General features: G+C 43.9%; 1 protein-coding gene across 3 annotated transcripts in view; it reads right to left on the minus strand.

Annotated features, from left to right (window-relative positions):
• Positions 1-14,110, minus strand: part of LOC129825058 (sodium/potassium-transporting ATPase subunit beta-1-interacting protein 2-like) — a 179,607-nt gene that overhangs the window by 147,470 nt on the left and 18,027 nt on the right. The gene's annotated exons all lie outside the window — the stretch shown is intronic.

Here is a 14,110-nt window from a genome sequence, read left to right on the forward strand (position 1 = left end):
ACACCTTTCCCCCTCGGGAGACTGAAAAGACTTGGCATGGGTCCCCAGATCCTCAAAAAGTTCTACAGCTTCACTATCGAGAGCATCCTGACCGGTTGCATCATCGCCTTATGGCATCTGACCATAAGGCGCAACAGAGGGTAGTGCGTACGGCCCAGTTCATCACTGGGGCCAAGCTTCCTGACATCCAGGACCTACTGTATATAGTAGGCAGTGTCAGAGGAAGGTCCTAAAAATTGTCAAAGACTCCAGTCACCCCCCCCCCCCCCCCGTTTGTTTCTACACCGCTTCTACTCGCTGTTTATTATCTATGCAGAGTCACTTTACAAATTACCTCGACTAACCTGTACACATAGACTCGGGACCCGTACCCCCTGTATAATATAGACTCGTTATTTATTGTGTTACTTTTTTATTTGATTTTTTTTTACTTTAGTTTATTAAGTAAATATTTTCTAAACTCTATTTCTTGAACTGCATTGTTGGTTAAGGGCTCGTAAGTAAGCATTTCACGGTAAGGTTGTATTCGTCGCATGTGACAAATATAATTTGTGAAAAACTGAGTTTAAATGTATTTGGCTAAGGTGTATGTAAACTTCCGACTTCTACTGTATCTCCCTGGCATATTACATAATTTATGCAGCAGCATTCAAGACATTTTTGAACTCACCTTGTTGTGCTGTGCCCACTTGAACAGGAAGGTGGCACAGCGGTCCTTATGGACACATTTTGGCATCAAACTTTGTCATCAAAGTCTGGCATTCTCTGGATTTATGGTGCTTTCAAGACAACTGGGAACTCGGAAAAAAACTAGGTTGAATCATGACGTCAGTGATCGTCAGGTCGGAGCTCTAGAAAGAGGCCAGAGTTCCCGACTTGGAAATCCGATGACCGTACAAACTTATTTTCCCAGTTGGAGCTACTTCACTGAATAGCAGGCTAGTGATTGCTTTGCAACGCTTGCAGTTAGCCACTGATTCCTTCCAAACTACCCATTGTTGAATTTGCAATTTCCAACTGTTTGTGTAATGTTTATGTCCAACGTTCGATGAGCACCGATACGTTTTATCTATAATTTCTCTTCATATGACAAGGATTGAAATGGATTTGCCACTAGATTGTCAATGTGATTCATGATGATGACTGCTTGTCTAGCTTGTTAGCTAAGATTTTGAAAGTATGATGTTGACATGATCAGTCCAATCAAAGCTGCAGTAGATATAACGTGATTTGACGTCCTTTTATCTGTGGCCAATGACCTTGAGCCTTCTTGGATGGGCACTTCTAATGTAACTCTATGGCAGCACCCAAGGGGCTTGCACTTTCAAGCTCTCCCCGTAGATGCTGTGGTGACGTAGTGTCCCCATGAGTGACAGAACGCTGAACCAATCACGGCGCAACTAGAGAACATTACCAACCCCTACTCTTCGTTTTTCCCGCTGGCTTCCCCACCACCACAGAAAGCTCTAAGCTAGGCTGAAACACCTGCCTTTTGGAGCTGCTTTACTCAAGAAAGCAATAAAGAGACCATGCTTGTATGCGGCTTTATTAACTCAAAGATAATTTTTTTTACATTGTTTGCAAACTTATATGTGATACGTATTAACAAAAAATGACCTACCCTGAATGACGGGCCGCCACTGATTGTGTTCCTGGCCAGCCAGAGACTAGGGAACTTCCATATGTAGCTAGCTAACGTTAGATGTAGTAGCATAGGCTAACGTTAACTAGCTGGCTCATCGTTGCCAATGAAAGGAAGTTAGCCAAGCAAGTATTTTAACCAGGTAGCCTAGTCTAGGACAACAAAAACTAAAAGAGTGTAAACTGTATGATTGGCAACATAAAAGAGAGAAGGATGGCATGGTGTTGCTCTACGAGTATGGTGAGTCAACAAGTTTTTTCTACATGCGCACGCACACACACACACACACACACACACACACCCTACACACATAAATCAGTACCATCGACAGCCACATTATATTTAGCTTACACTAATTAGACTAAATCGTTTTTGGTAACTTAAATTTGTCCCTGTAAGCATAGCTGATTTGATAATGTTGAAGTAGTAATGGTGCTGAAATAGCGGAGGCAGCTCCTGTATTCTTTGCGACTTGCTGTAACTCTGTGGTTCTATATCAATTTGCTTTCTATAACTATAACAAACCAAATCTCTCCGGTTTTGTGATTAAACAAAAGTGTGGTTGAATTTATTCTGCTCACTGTGTGACTGTTGTCTTCTTGTTGTTTAAGCCTTATACACGGCTCAAAAAAATAAAGGGAACACTTAAACAACACAATGTAACTCCAAGTCAATCACACTTCTGTGAAATCAAACTGTCCACTAAGGAAGCAACACTGATTGACAATAAATTTCACATGCTGTTGTGCAAATGGAATAGACAACAGGTGGAAATTATAGGCAATTAGCAAGACACCCCCAATAAAGGAGTGGTTCTGCAGGTGGCGACCACAGACCACTTCTCAGTTCCTATGCTTCCTGGCTGATGTTTTGGTCACTTTTGTATGCTGGCGGTGCTTTCACTCTAGTGGTAGCATGAGACGGAGTCTACAACCCACACAAGTGGCTCAGGTAGTGCAGCTCATCCAGGATGGCACATCAATTCGAGCTGTGGCAAGAAGGTTTGCTGTGTCTGTCAGCGTAGTGTCCAGAGCATGGAAGCGCTACCAGGAGACAGGCCAGTACATCAGGAGACGTGGAGGAGGCCGTAGGAGGGCAACAACCCAGCAGCAGGACCGCTACCTCCGCCTTTGTGCAAGGAGGAGCACTGCCAGAGCCCTGCAAAATGACCTCCAGCAGGCCACAAATGTGCATGTGTCTGCTCAAACGGTCAGAAACAGACTCCATGAGGGTGGTATGGGGTGGGGGTTGTGCTTACAGCCCAACACCGTGTAGGACGTTTGACATTTGCCAGAGAACACCAAGATTGGCAAATACGCCACTGGCGCCCTGTGCTCTTCACAGATGAAAGCAGGTGTCACACTGAGCACGTGACAGACGTGACAGAGTCTGGAGACGCCGTGGAGAACGTTCTGCTGCCTGCAACATCCTCCAGCATGACCGGTTTGGTGGTGGGTCAGTCATGGTGTGGGGTGGCATTTATTTGGGGGGCGTGGCCCTCCATGTGCTCGCTAGAGGTAGCCCGACTGCCATTAGGTACCGAGATGAGATCCCCAGACCCCTGGTGAGACCATATGTTGGTGCGGTTGGCCCTGGGTTCCTCCTAATGCAAGACAATGCTAGACCTCATGTGGCTGGAGTGTGTCAGCAGTTCCTGCAAGCGGAAGGCATTGATGCTATGGACTGGCCCGCCCGTTCCCCAGACCTGAATCCAATTGAGCACATCTGGGACATCATGTCTCGCTCCATCCACCAACGCCACGTTGCACCACAGACTGTCCAGGAGTTGGCGGATGCTTTAGTCCAGGTCTGGGAGGAGATGCCTCAGGAGACCATCCGCCACCTCATCAGGAGCATGCCCAGGCGTTGTAGGGAGGTCATACAGGCACGTGGAGGCCACACACACTACTGAGCCTCATTTTGACTTGTTTTAAGGACATTACATCAAAGTTGGATCAGCCTGTAGTGTGGTTTTCCACTTTAATTTTGAGTGTGACTCCAAATCCAGACCTCCATGGGTTGATCAATTTGATTTCCATTGATAATTTGTGTGTGATTTTGTTGTCAGCACATTCAACTATGTAAAGAAAAAAGTATTTAAGAATATTTCATTCATTCAGATCTAGGATGTGATATTTTAGTGTTCCCTTTATTTTTTTGAGCAGTGTATATCACTGTTGTATGAAATAACGGGTTATAGAGAAAACAATGCAATTATCAAAACACAGGTTGGAATACGGCTTTTTTCCTGGCTTGGCTTCCCCATTGATTTGATCCATAAACCTCTAATGGTGAGGTTGACAGTCAGCTGATGTCTCGGGCCTACACAGTTCACAAAGGTTTCATGTTCAGCATGTTTGCTCTTTGTCAACTGTGTACCACACAGATTGACATCAGAGATGGATATGTTTCACAGCCGGCCGTGACCGTGAGACGCATGAAGTGGCATACAATTGGCCCAGCGTCGTCCGGGTTAGGGGAGGGTTTGGCCGGCCGGGATTTCCTTGTCCTATCGCGCTCTAGCGACTCCTCGTGCCAGGCCGGGCGCCTGCAAGCTGACTTCGGTCGACAGCTGGATGGCGTTTCCTCCGACACATTGGTGCGGCTGGCTTGCCGGTGAAGCGAGCAGTGTGTCAAGAAGCAGTGCGGCTTGGCAGGGTCGTGTTTCCTTCGCCTCTCCCAAGTTCGCAGGGGAGTTGCAGTGATGGGACAGGACTGTAACTACCAATTGAATATCACAAAATTAGGAATAAAAAGGGGGTAAAAAGTAAAATTAATAATAATAATGTTTTGAAATCATTAACACAGAGTGTTGGATGCATGGCTAAGTTCGAATATGATATGACGTATGTTCCGATGTACTACCAGGATCAACAAGGAGCAACATGTCTTCATTGAGAGCTTAACAGATGAGGACACTGATACAGATGCTCTTGGTCTGTATCTCAGTACTACTTATGTCATATCAAGAGCACTGATTTAAACAAAAATACTTCAACCAATCAACTAACTAAAGGGACATTATAACCACCATTATACTCTCATATAGAAATGCCAAACCTCAAGCAACCCTTGGAAATTATTTGAAAAAAACACAGTAATATACACTAAATATACAGTAAATACATTTACTAGAAAAATAGGCACAGACGTAAGGCATATTGCAATAGTCACATTAATCATGAGCAGCGTTTTCTACTCAGGAGAAATTTTGGCACTCTCTAGCTTGGGAAATGACAAACACTACCCCCCAGTAGAATGTTTCAAATGCAACCTGCATTCTGCCACTGTTGGGTCTCCGTGGTCTTTTAATAATGCATTTTAACAACACAATAATTTCCTCACATCACAGTTTTTTCTGACAGTATGACAGCCGTCTGAATCTATAAAATGCTTCTCACCGTGACCTATGCTGCTCAATAATGAATAGCTCTAGATTTTACAACTTAATTACCAGTCATGGATGACTGGGGGAAATCAGCTGAATTCCTCTGAACTTGGATTTTAGGCTGGTTAGCCAGGAGGACGTGCATTGATTATTGAACAGCCTGCTAATAATTCACAAGGTGAATGGAGTTTTGTCAGGAGGAGAGGACGCTGAAGAATAACATCCCTGATTCGCTTTACCAGCAGATTATAGCCTTGGACTGGATTCCTCCAATCACAGGCTGGCTCATTGAGGTCCTGAGATGGATTATGGATTAACGTAAAATTACCGCATTGTGCCTTTTCTTTTGAGAGGTCAAGGGTCTAGAAAAGAACAAAGGTCAATACTAGGAAGTCCTGTATCTACCCACAGTATAAACAAAGGCAGCCTATAGGCAACACTATTCTGATTAATTGGACAGGTTTTTGAGGGAAATCCTGTACTGAAGTGCAGTAATGTCCCTTAAAACAGATCAAGGGCTGTGCGTGAAGTATTAGTATTTTATCAGTATAGCCGCATATCATTTAGGGTGCCTTAAAGTTATAGACGAGAGAGAAAAGTCCCATTTCACAATGAAAAGGTATTGCAGGTTTACTCACCCAGAATACAAATGAAAGTCCTGAGACAGTCATTTATCATTCTGATAAAATAAAAATAAATTCTAACTCTTGAGTCATCTGCACTATGCGTTCTTCACAATGGCCATTGTTTCATGAAATGTGTCTGATCCACTGCCACTGAATACAACGCTAATAAATGACTGTCTCATTGTAAATACATCACCTGCATATTCAAACAGAAATCAAGTCCAATTTTTATTCAAAGACTGAAATGAAACCAAATTATAACCATTTCATTTCTCATCATCATTCAAAGTTTTGTTCCATAATTTTCCTATTCAGTCCTTTTTTAGTAGCTAATAGTGCATATCTGTCTAACTGTAATGCTATACATCCCAACCTCAACCTCAACTATTGTTCTATACAAGTCAAGTCACAGGTAATGTACACAGTATCATTATTCCTCCCTGTTGACTTGTAAGTTAACCTGAACAGGCCGTGATTTTTCAAAAGCTCAATTTAGCTGAGCCTTTTGACAGTTACCTACAATGTGCAGTACCATCAGAGATACATGCAGCATATGGCTATTTGCATCGATACATATTTATTAATGAAATACAGCATGCAGTGATGTATAAAACACACTTCACATGCATATGTATGACGAAGCACACCCAAGGAACATGGAGCGATTAGCATCGGAAACAAATACAGCGAGGGGGGATTTTATGTTACGTCTCATCAACATAATGTAATACTAGGTGACACGCTGCATAATTAGAGACAACCCTAGATAAGATCAATGACCACACGGAGGCATCGATCATTTCAATAGTCACACTCTGGAAACTATTGTTGCAGGTCCCAAAGGCCATTACCCTGCAATGTGATACTGTCCTCAGGGGGGATATATATATATATATATATATATAAATACATATACATCAGCATGTCATCTCTCTGTTTTTGGTGGTTGAAGCATCAGAACATGATATATATATCCATTGTGTTGGAGTGCAACAGCTATATATGCTGAAAGGATGTGTAACTCCTGCACTGATCCCAAGGGCACCAGGATGGGAGGATGGCAGGGGACAAAATGAATTGCAGTTGCTAGCGTTGTGAAGCACTCTCTGAGGCATGGAGAGTTGGAGACATGGCGTGGCATTGTGAAGGGCCTACACTTAGGATAGGTGTCGCAGGAGAAGTTGCTACTCCTTGAAGAATACATGACATCTCCAACATCCTCCTCCAGCAGGATGTGATGAGTCTTGCATAACCAGCATATTAAATATCATTCACCTCTCATTTGCATTAGCTGGCAGTAAATAAGATGGATGGGGTTCTGTCAGATCATAAAAAATGCACAGCCTATGATTGTAATAGAAGACAGAAGGTGTGTGGGTGTACGTGGGCGTGCATGTGTGCGTGAGTGAGAGGTTTCTTTTCTTAAAAATGTAGAAGGTTAAAGACAAACTTTTTAATGGCTGTTTTTTTAGAAATCCATCTATGAAATACGGTATATAAATCCACTTTACAGGAAATTAAACCGTCCTCGTCGGATATCCCCTTTATACCTAGACAAAAACATGCCATCTTCTTTATCTCGCCTTTTCTTTATATCTGAAAGGTCTAGCCGGGAACACACGCAGGACATTTATTTCCACCATGTAATTTTCTGTATTTTCTTAAAAGTTTTTGCCTACGCCTCAGTGTAAACATTGCCTTTCATCTTACCAGCTTTAGACAACATTAAATCATGAACATTCTATTGTGGCCCGACGTCAAACTTCTTATTATGAAAAAGTATGAACACAAAAACATCAGTCTGCATGACATGGCAGCAGCCTGGTCCAAATAGCAACGTTACCTGCTCTGTTTATTGCACCAAAACCCCATCTGTTTAAAAATGTATTTAGGATATGTCAATTTAGTAAACCAGGCAACTAAAATAAACTTTCTAGACAATGTTTTGGTTCATTGCTAGCTTGTTAGCTAGCTATCTAGCTGGCCTGCCAGCTCAGATAATTTCCAGAACATATCTGACAACATTTTGATGACTGTAGCCAACTTTTTATTAATCATAACAGGAAAATAAGCACATTACAAGGTAATTACTTACAAACGATTTACAAGTATGGTGAGCTAAAAATAGCTTATTACGGTGCACCTGCTTTTTAAAAATGTATTAATTTTACTAGGCAAGTCAGTTATGAACAAATTCTTAATTTCAATGACAGCCTTGGAACAGTGGGTTACCTGCCTGTTCAGGGGCAGAACGACAGATTCTACCATGTCAGTTTGGGGATTCGATCTTGCAACCTTCCGCTTACTAGTCCAATGCTCTAACCACTATGCTACCTTCTCATAAGGTTAAAATGTTGTTTTGATTACTGATTGAGCGGTCGCTAAGTTTATATTTGGTTGTGATCGTTGCAAAATACCTATTCTGAATGTAGCAGTTGTTAGCTCGAATGCTAACGCTCATTCACATAGACTACAGCAAAGCTAGCCAAAAAGCCATTCTACTGGTTGAAGTTGAAGTGTTTTTTAGTATCATGTAGTTGATTTGCAACGATGATACAAACATTATAATAAGCAGGACATTCATACCAGCCTTACGATCCAATTATAATCCAAAAGTAGTGTGAAATGTACTCAAAATCAACTCGTATATGGAGACTTTTTCTGCTGGTGGTCTATGAGAACGCCCCAATTTTACCCTAAGGTGGGGAAATGAATTTTTTTATATTACCTTTATTTAAACTAGGCAAGTCAGTTATGAACAAATTCTTATTTTCAATGACGGCCTAGGAACAGTGGGTTAACTGCCTTGTTCAGGTGCAGAACGACAGACTTTTACCTTGTCAGCTCGATCTTGTAACCTTTCGGTTACTAGTCCAACGCTCCAACCACTAGGCTACCTGCCGCCCCAATGTTGAATACCGACAGAGTTTTCTGTCGGAGGACTATAGAACTCGATTAATTCAGTCCCGATCCGGTTACCATGACAACAGATGTAACAACAGGGTCAAAGTTAAATGTTTCTTACTCCCACCACTCCCCGGTGCCAGCTACACATTGGATGTATGTATATAAGGGGCATACCGGCAAGAAAGTGCAAAAATGTATTGTTTGAAAGAAGATCATATAAACATTGCCTGATTTTCTTTACAAGCAACATACCACAAATTATATCGGAATTAGTTAGGAGAGACACCAATAAATAACTGGAGAAAAAAGACCCAGAAATATTTAAATACAGGGTCATGGTCTTCACATACAACAATTACAAAAAGTGCTATTACAGGGCTCATCCCCAGCCAAGTTATTTGCTGCCTGGGATTCCATTCCCACAGCTTCCTGTGAGCACAGGATAGGGTTTGAGCTGAGTCTTTCAGCAGCATGGCCACAGCTCTAAACTCCCTCCCTCAGCCCCCACAGGACGGATGAAGCTTAAGGAGCGATCGCTGGCTCCATTACACTTTCCAATCCATGTGGAACTCCTGCCCCAACTCTCCCCAGCCAGATCCATCCTAGGTGCCTCGTAAGCCAGAGTGTCTCTAAAAACTCCATGCACTGTGTGCTTATCGATCGGCTCCTCGTGACTTCTCAGTGGGCAACAATGCCCTTTATGACTCTGACAGTGAAGCATGGGAGAAAGGTTCGGTGGGTTTAATAAACCCCATCCTAATGCTAAGGCTATTAGCATGTTGAGATTTCTATTCCTCTATTCCTGTAGACTGGCAGCAGCTAGCATGGAGCTAGCGCAGGGAACAATAATTCTAGCCAATACCACTGGCCTTTCCTATTAAAACAGAATGGCTGTTTAATCCAGACTGCCTCCACATCCCATTAGCCTCTTCAGCACCTTAAGCACCACAATGCTCCGCTGCTGGACTCCATCCTCAACCCAGACACACTAATTAATTCTCCACCATTATATGCCAGTGGTTGTGGTTGAGTTTGTGGGATGTGTGCATGTGTGGTGGGGTGGGGTTAATGGGAACAAAGACAATACTGTGGTTTCTGGGTGAATCGAAGTGCTCAGGCAGCCCTAACTACATGGTCAGAAGAAATTAACAAAGTGATATTGTATTATCATCTCAAACACAGACACGCATGAATAAAATGGGCAAGTGTTGGGAGGGCAACAATCACATTTGAACATTTGGGAAGTCAAACACTGATGCCAGGGCAGATGTGATACCAGCATCAAAGAGCACACATCCTCGGACCGGTCACGAGATAACTATATAACAATTTACGTAACTGAAATGCATGAATAAGAATGGCATTACATTTTCCTCAGATCAAAATGCTTTGATTATTTTGTCCAAGCTCCAGCTTCTGCTCTGTGTCTTTTCCTCTGGGGAGAGAACATGATAGAGAGAGAGAGAGACAGAGTATGAGTGTGCATGCGCGTTCCTGTGCATGTGTGTGCATGTGTGCGCGAGTGTGTGCTTGTGTGTCGTAGGCATGAGGAAATCCATCATTCCTGACCATCAGACAGCTCCTTTTCGCCCAAGGTCACCACCGTGATCCAGATAGCCATGTGATGCAGGCGGTCGTTGGAGAGTCTCATTCACTTCCAACGCAATCAGCCTACCACACATGCAGCAAATGGTAACCCAAAGGCATTCAGGAAATTATATTTATGGATCAACAGCAATCCCTTCACCACTGGGCTTGCTTTTCTTACAGCCACAAAAAAACTGCCATCTCAAAAGACTGAAGTCAGTCTGGAACATAGGCGAGGTGTTCGTCAGGTGCATTTGTGTTGCCGATATACACTGAGTGTACAAAACATTACAGAGTGACCAGGTGAAAGCTACAGTATGATCCCTTATGGATGTCACCTGTTAAATCCACTTCAATCCGTGTAGATGAAGGGGAGGAGACTGGTTAAAGAAGGATTTTTAAGCCTTGAGACAACTGAGACATGGATTGTGTATGTGTGCCATTCAGAGGGTGAACAGGCAAAACAAAAGATTTGAGTGCCTTTGAACAGGGTATGGTAGTATGTGCCAGGTGCACCGGTTTGAGTGCGTCAAGAACGGCAACGCTGGTGGGGTTTTCACGCTCAACAGTATCCCGTGTGTGTCATAAATTGTCCACCACCCAAAGGACATCCAGCCAACTTGACACAACTGTGGGAGGAATTGGAGTCAACATGGGCCAGCATCTCTGTGGAACGCTCCAGACACCTTTAGGCTGTTCTGAGGGGAAAGGGGGGGAGGGGTTCTCAATGTTTTGTACAGTCAGTGTACAGCCACAGTGAGCTACGGCTCCCAGCCACACATGGTGGAAAATGCCTCAGGAGACAACAGCATGAGGGGGGTTTGAGCAAGAGCATGACAGGAACACTAAACACATGACCACTTTGGCCACAGGACACAGAGTTGGGTGATGTGACAGAAACACAGCCTCTGGCCCAAGGGGGCTTCATTGAGTTGGGGTGGAAATAGCTTATTTTTACTGGTTCAAGAAAGTCTAAAAGTCTGATGGGATCATAAAACAAAATAAAAGGAGGTTGGAACAAGACCAAAATACTGACAATTATAAAGTATGTGTCTTTATAAATCTGTTTTACATTCAGAACTCCCTCGTCATCCGGTATTTATTGTTTCGCCACTGTTCCTCGCATTTCTGCCTCTCCGAAACAATAACAATCAATTTGTAACTCTTACCTCTGTCGGAGCCCAAAGACAGTTGCTTGGCTCAAATTAATTTCATTTGCTTGGGTGAAAAGTGTATCTAATGCCGTTAATATATTCAGAGGAAGATTTCCGTCCTGTGCTCTAAAATATAATCACATTTTCTCCCTGCGATAACGAGGCCTCCTGGCAATGGCCTAAAGCACATTTAGCATATGATCAGTGACAGTGAGCACGGAGTAACCAATCCTCCAATCCCCATAACCCCTGCATAAAAATCACCTCACATCACGACGACAGCTAGGCCTGACTCTGCAGCTCTTTGTTGGACTTCTGGGTAGAAATATAGCCAAATCCCTGTCAATTAAATCTGCTTTGATGGAACCCTGTAGATTAATTTTGAAAGACTCGGCATGATCAAATTAAATCAAAATCAAATCAAACTTTATTTGCCACATGTGCCGAATACAACAAGTGTAGACTTTACCGTGAAATGCTTACTTACAAGCCCTTAACCAACAGTGCAGTTCAAGAAGAAGAAAATATCTACCAAGTGGACTAAATAAAAAGTAATAATAAGAAGTAACACAATAAGAATAACAGTAATGAGGCTATATACAGGGGGCACCGGTACCGAGTCAGTGTGTGGGGGTACAGGTTGGTTGAGGTAGTCTATACATGTAGGTGACTATGCGAAGTGACTATGCATAGGGAACAAACAAACAGCGAGTAGCAGCAGTGTACAAGGGGGGATCAAAGTAAATTGTCCGGTGGCGAAATTTATGAATTGTTCAGCAGTCTAATGGCTTGGGGATAGAAGCTGTTGAGGAGCCTGTTGGTCCTAGACTTGGCGCTCCGGTACTGCTTACAGTGCGGAGGCAGAGAAAACAGTTCATAACTTGGGTGACTGGAGTCTCTGACAATTTTATGGACTTTCCTCTGACACCGCCTATTATATAGGTCATGGATGGCAGGAAGCTTGGCACGACCCTCTGTAGCGCCTTACGGTCAGATGCCAAGCAGTTGCCATACCAGGCGGTGATGCAACCAGTCAGGATGCTCTCGATGGTGCAGCTGTAGAACCTTTTGAGGATCTGGGGACCCATGTCAAGTATTTTCAGTCTCCTGAGGGCAAAAAGGTTTTGTCGTTCCCTTTTCACGACTGGCGTGATATGTTTGAACCATGATAGTTCCCTAGTGATGTGGACACCAAGGAACTTGAAACTCTCGACCCGCTCCACTACAGCCCCGTCAATGTTAATGGGGGCCTGTTTGGCCCACCTTGTCCTGTAGTCCACGATCAGCTCCTTTGTCTTGCTCACATTGAGGGAGAGGTTGTTGTCCTGGCACCACACTGCCAGTTCTCTGACCTCCTCCCTATAGGCCGTCTCATCGTTGTCGGTGATCAGGCCTACCACTGTTGTGTCGTCAGCAAACGTAATGATGGTGTTGGAGTCGTGTTTGGCCACGCAGTCGTGGCTGAACAGGGAATACAGGAGGGGACTAAGTACACACCCCTGTGGGGCCCCAGTGTGAAGGATTAGCGTGGCAGACGTGCTGTTGTCTACTCTTACCACCTGTGGGCGGCCCATCAGAAAGTCCAGGATCCAGTTGAAGAGGGAGGTGTTTAGTCCCAGAGTCCTTAGCTTAGTGATGAGCTTCGTGGGCACTATGTTGTTGAACGCTGAGCTGTAGTCAATGAACAGCATTCTCACATAGGTGTTCCTTTTGTCCAGGTGAGAAAGGGCAGTGTGGAGTGTGATTGAGATTGCGTCCTCTGTGGATCTGTTGGGGCGGTATGCGAATTGGAGTGGATCGAGGGTGTACAGGAGGATGCTGTTAATGTGAGCCATCACCAGCCTTTCAAAGCACTTCATGGCTACTGACGTAAGTGCCACGGGGCAGGAATCATTTAAGCAGGTTAACTTCGCTTCCTTGTCCACAGGGACTATGGTGGTCTAATTGAAACATGTAGGTATTACCGACTCGATCAGGGAGAGGTTGAAAATGTCAGTGAAGATACTTGACAGTTGGTCCATGCATGCTTTGAGTACACGTCCTGGTAATCCGTCTGGCCCAGCGGCTTTGTGAATGTTGACCTGTTTAAAGGTTTTTTTCACATCAGCTACCGAGAGAGTTATCACACAGTCATCCAGAACAGCTGGTGCTCTCATGCATGCTTCAGTGTTGCTTGCCTCGAAGCGACTATAAAGGGCATTTCTGCGTCCCCTTTTCCAGCGTTTTTTCTTCACGCAAAAGGCGTGGATCTGGGCCTGTTCCAGTGAAAGCAGGATATCCTTCTTATCAGACTCGTTAAATGAAAAAGTTTATTCCACTCTGTGGTGAGCAATCGCTTTTCTGATGTCCAGAAGTTTTTTTCGGTCAGGGGCTGGTCAAGACTCCGGGGCTTCATTAATGCCCTCAAAGCAGCCAAGCACTGAAACCATTTCATCATTCCTCCACATACTGTAATGCTGGGAAAGAGCACCTAACATTATTTGTAATTGAAAGGGCCACTTTGCAGGTAAGCTCATGATATTATAAAATGAACATCTGACCTTCCATTTACAAAGTAATGTCAAAGCAGAGTGGCATTTTCTAGGTTTTCATATTACAGCCTACACATCAATATGTGAGACATTGGATCCAGACACGACCAGCACTAGGACCTCAGGGCTATAGTGAAGCCAACACAGGATGTGACCCAGGTGACTGGCAGATAAGCTGGTATGACGGCTGACCCTGATTAACTGGCCCCATCCTAGACCCTGGCCCTGCATCTGAGCAGGGGGTCATTGACAGGTGTGACAGTGCACAGTTGGCC

Source organism: Salvelinus fontinalis, chromosome 27 (assembly GCF_029448725.1).
Source record: "Salvelinus fontinalis isolate EN_2023a chromosome 27, ASM2944872v1, whole genome shotgun sequence".
Lineage (NCBI taxonomy): Eukaryota > Metazoa > Chordata > Actinopteri > Salmoniformes > Salmonidae > Salvelinus > Salvelinus fontinalis.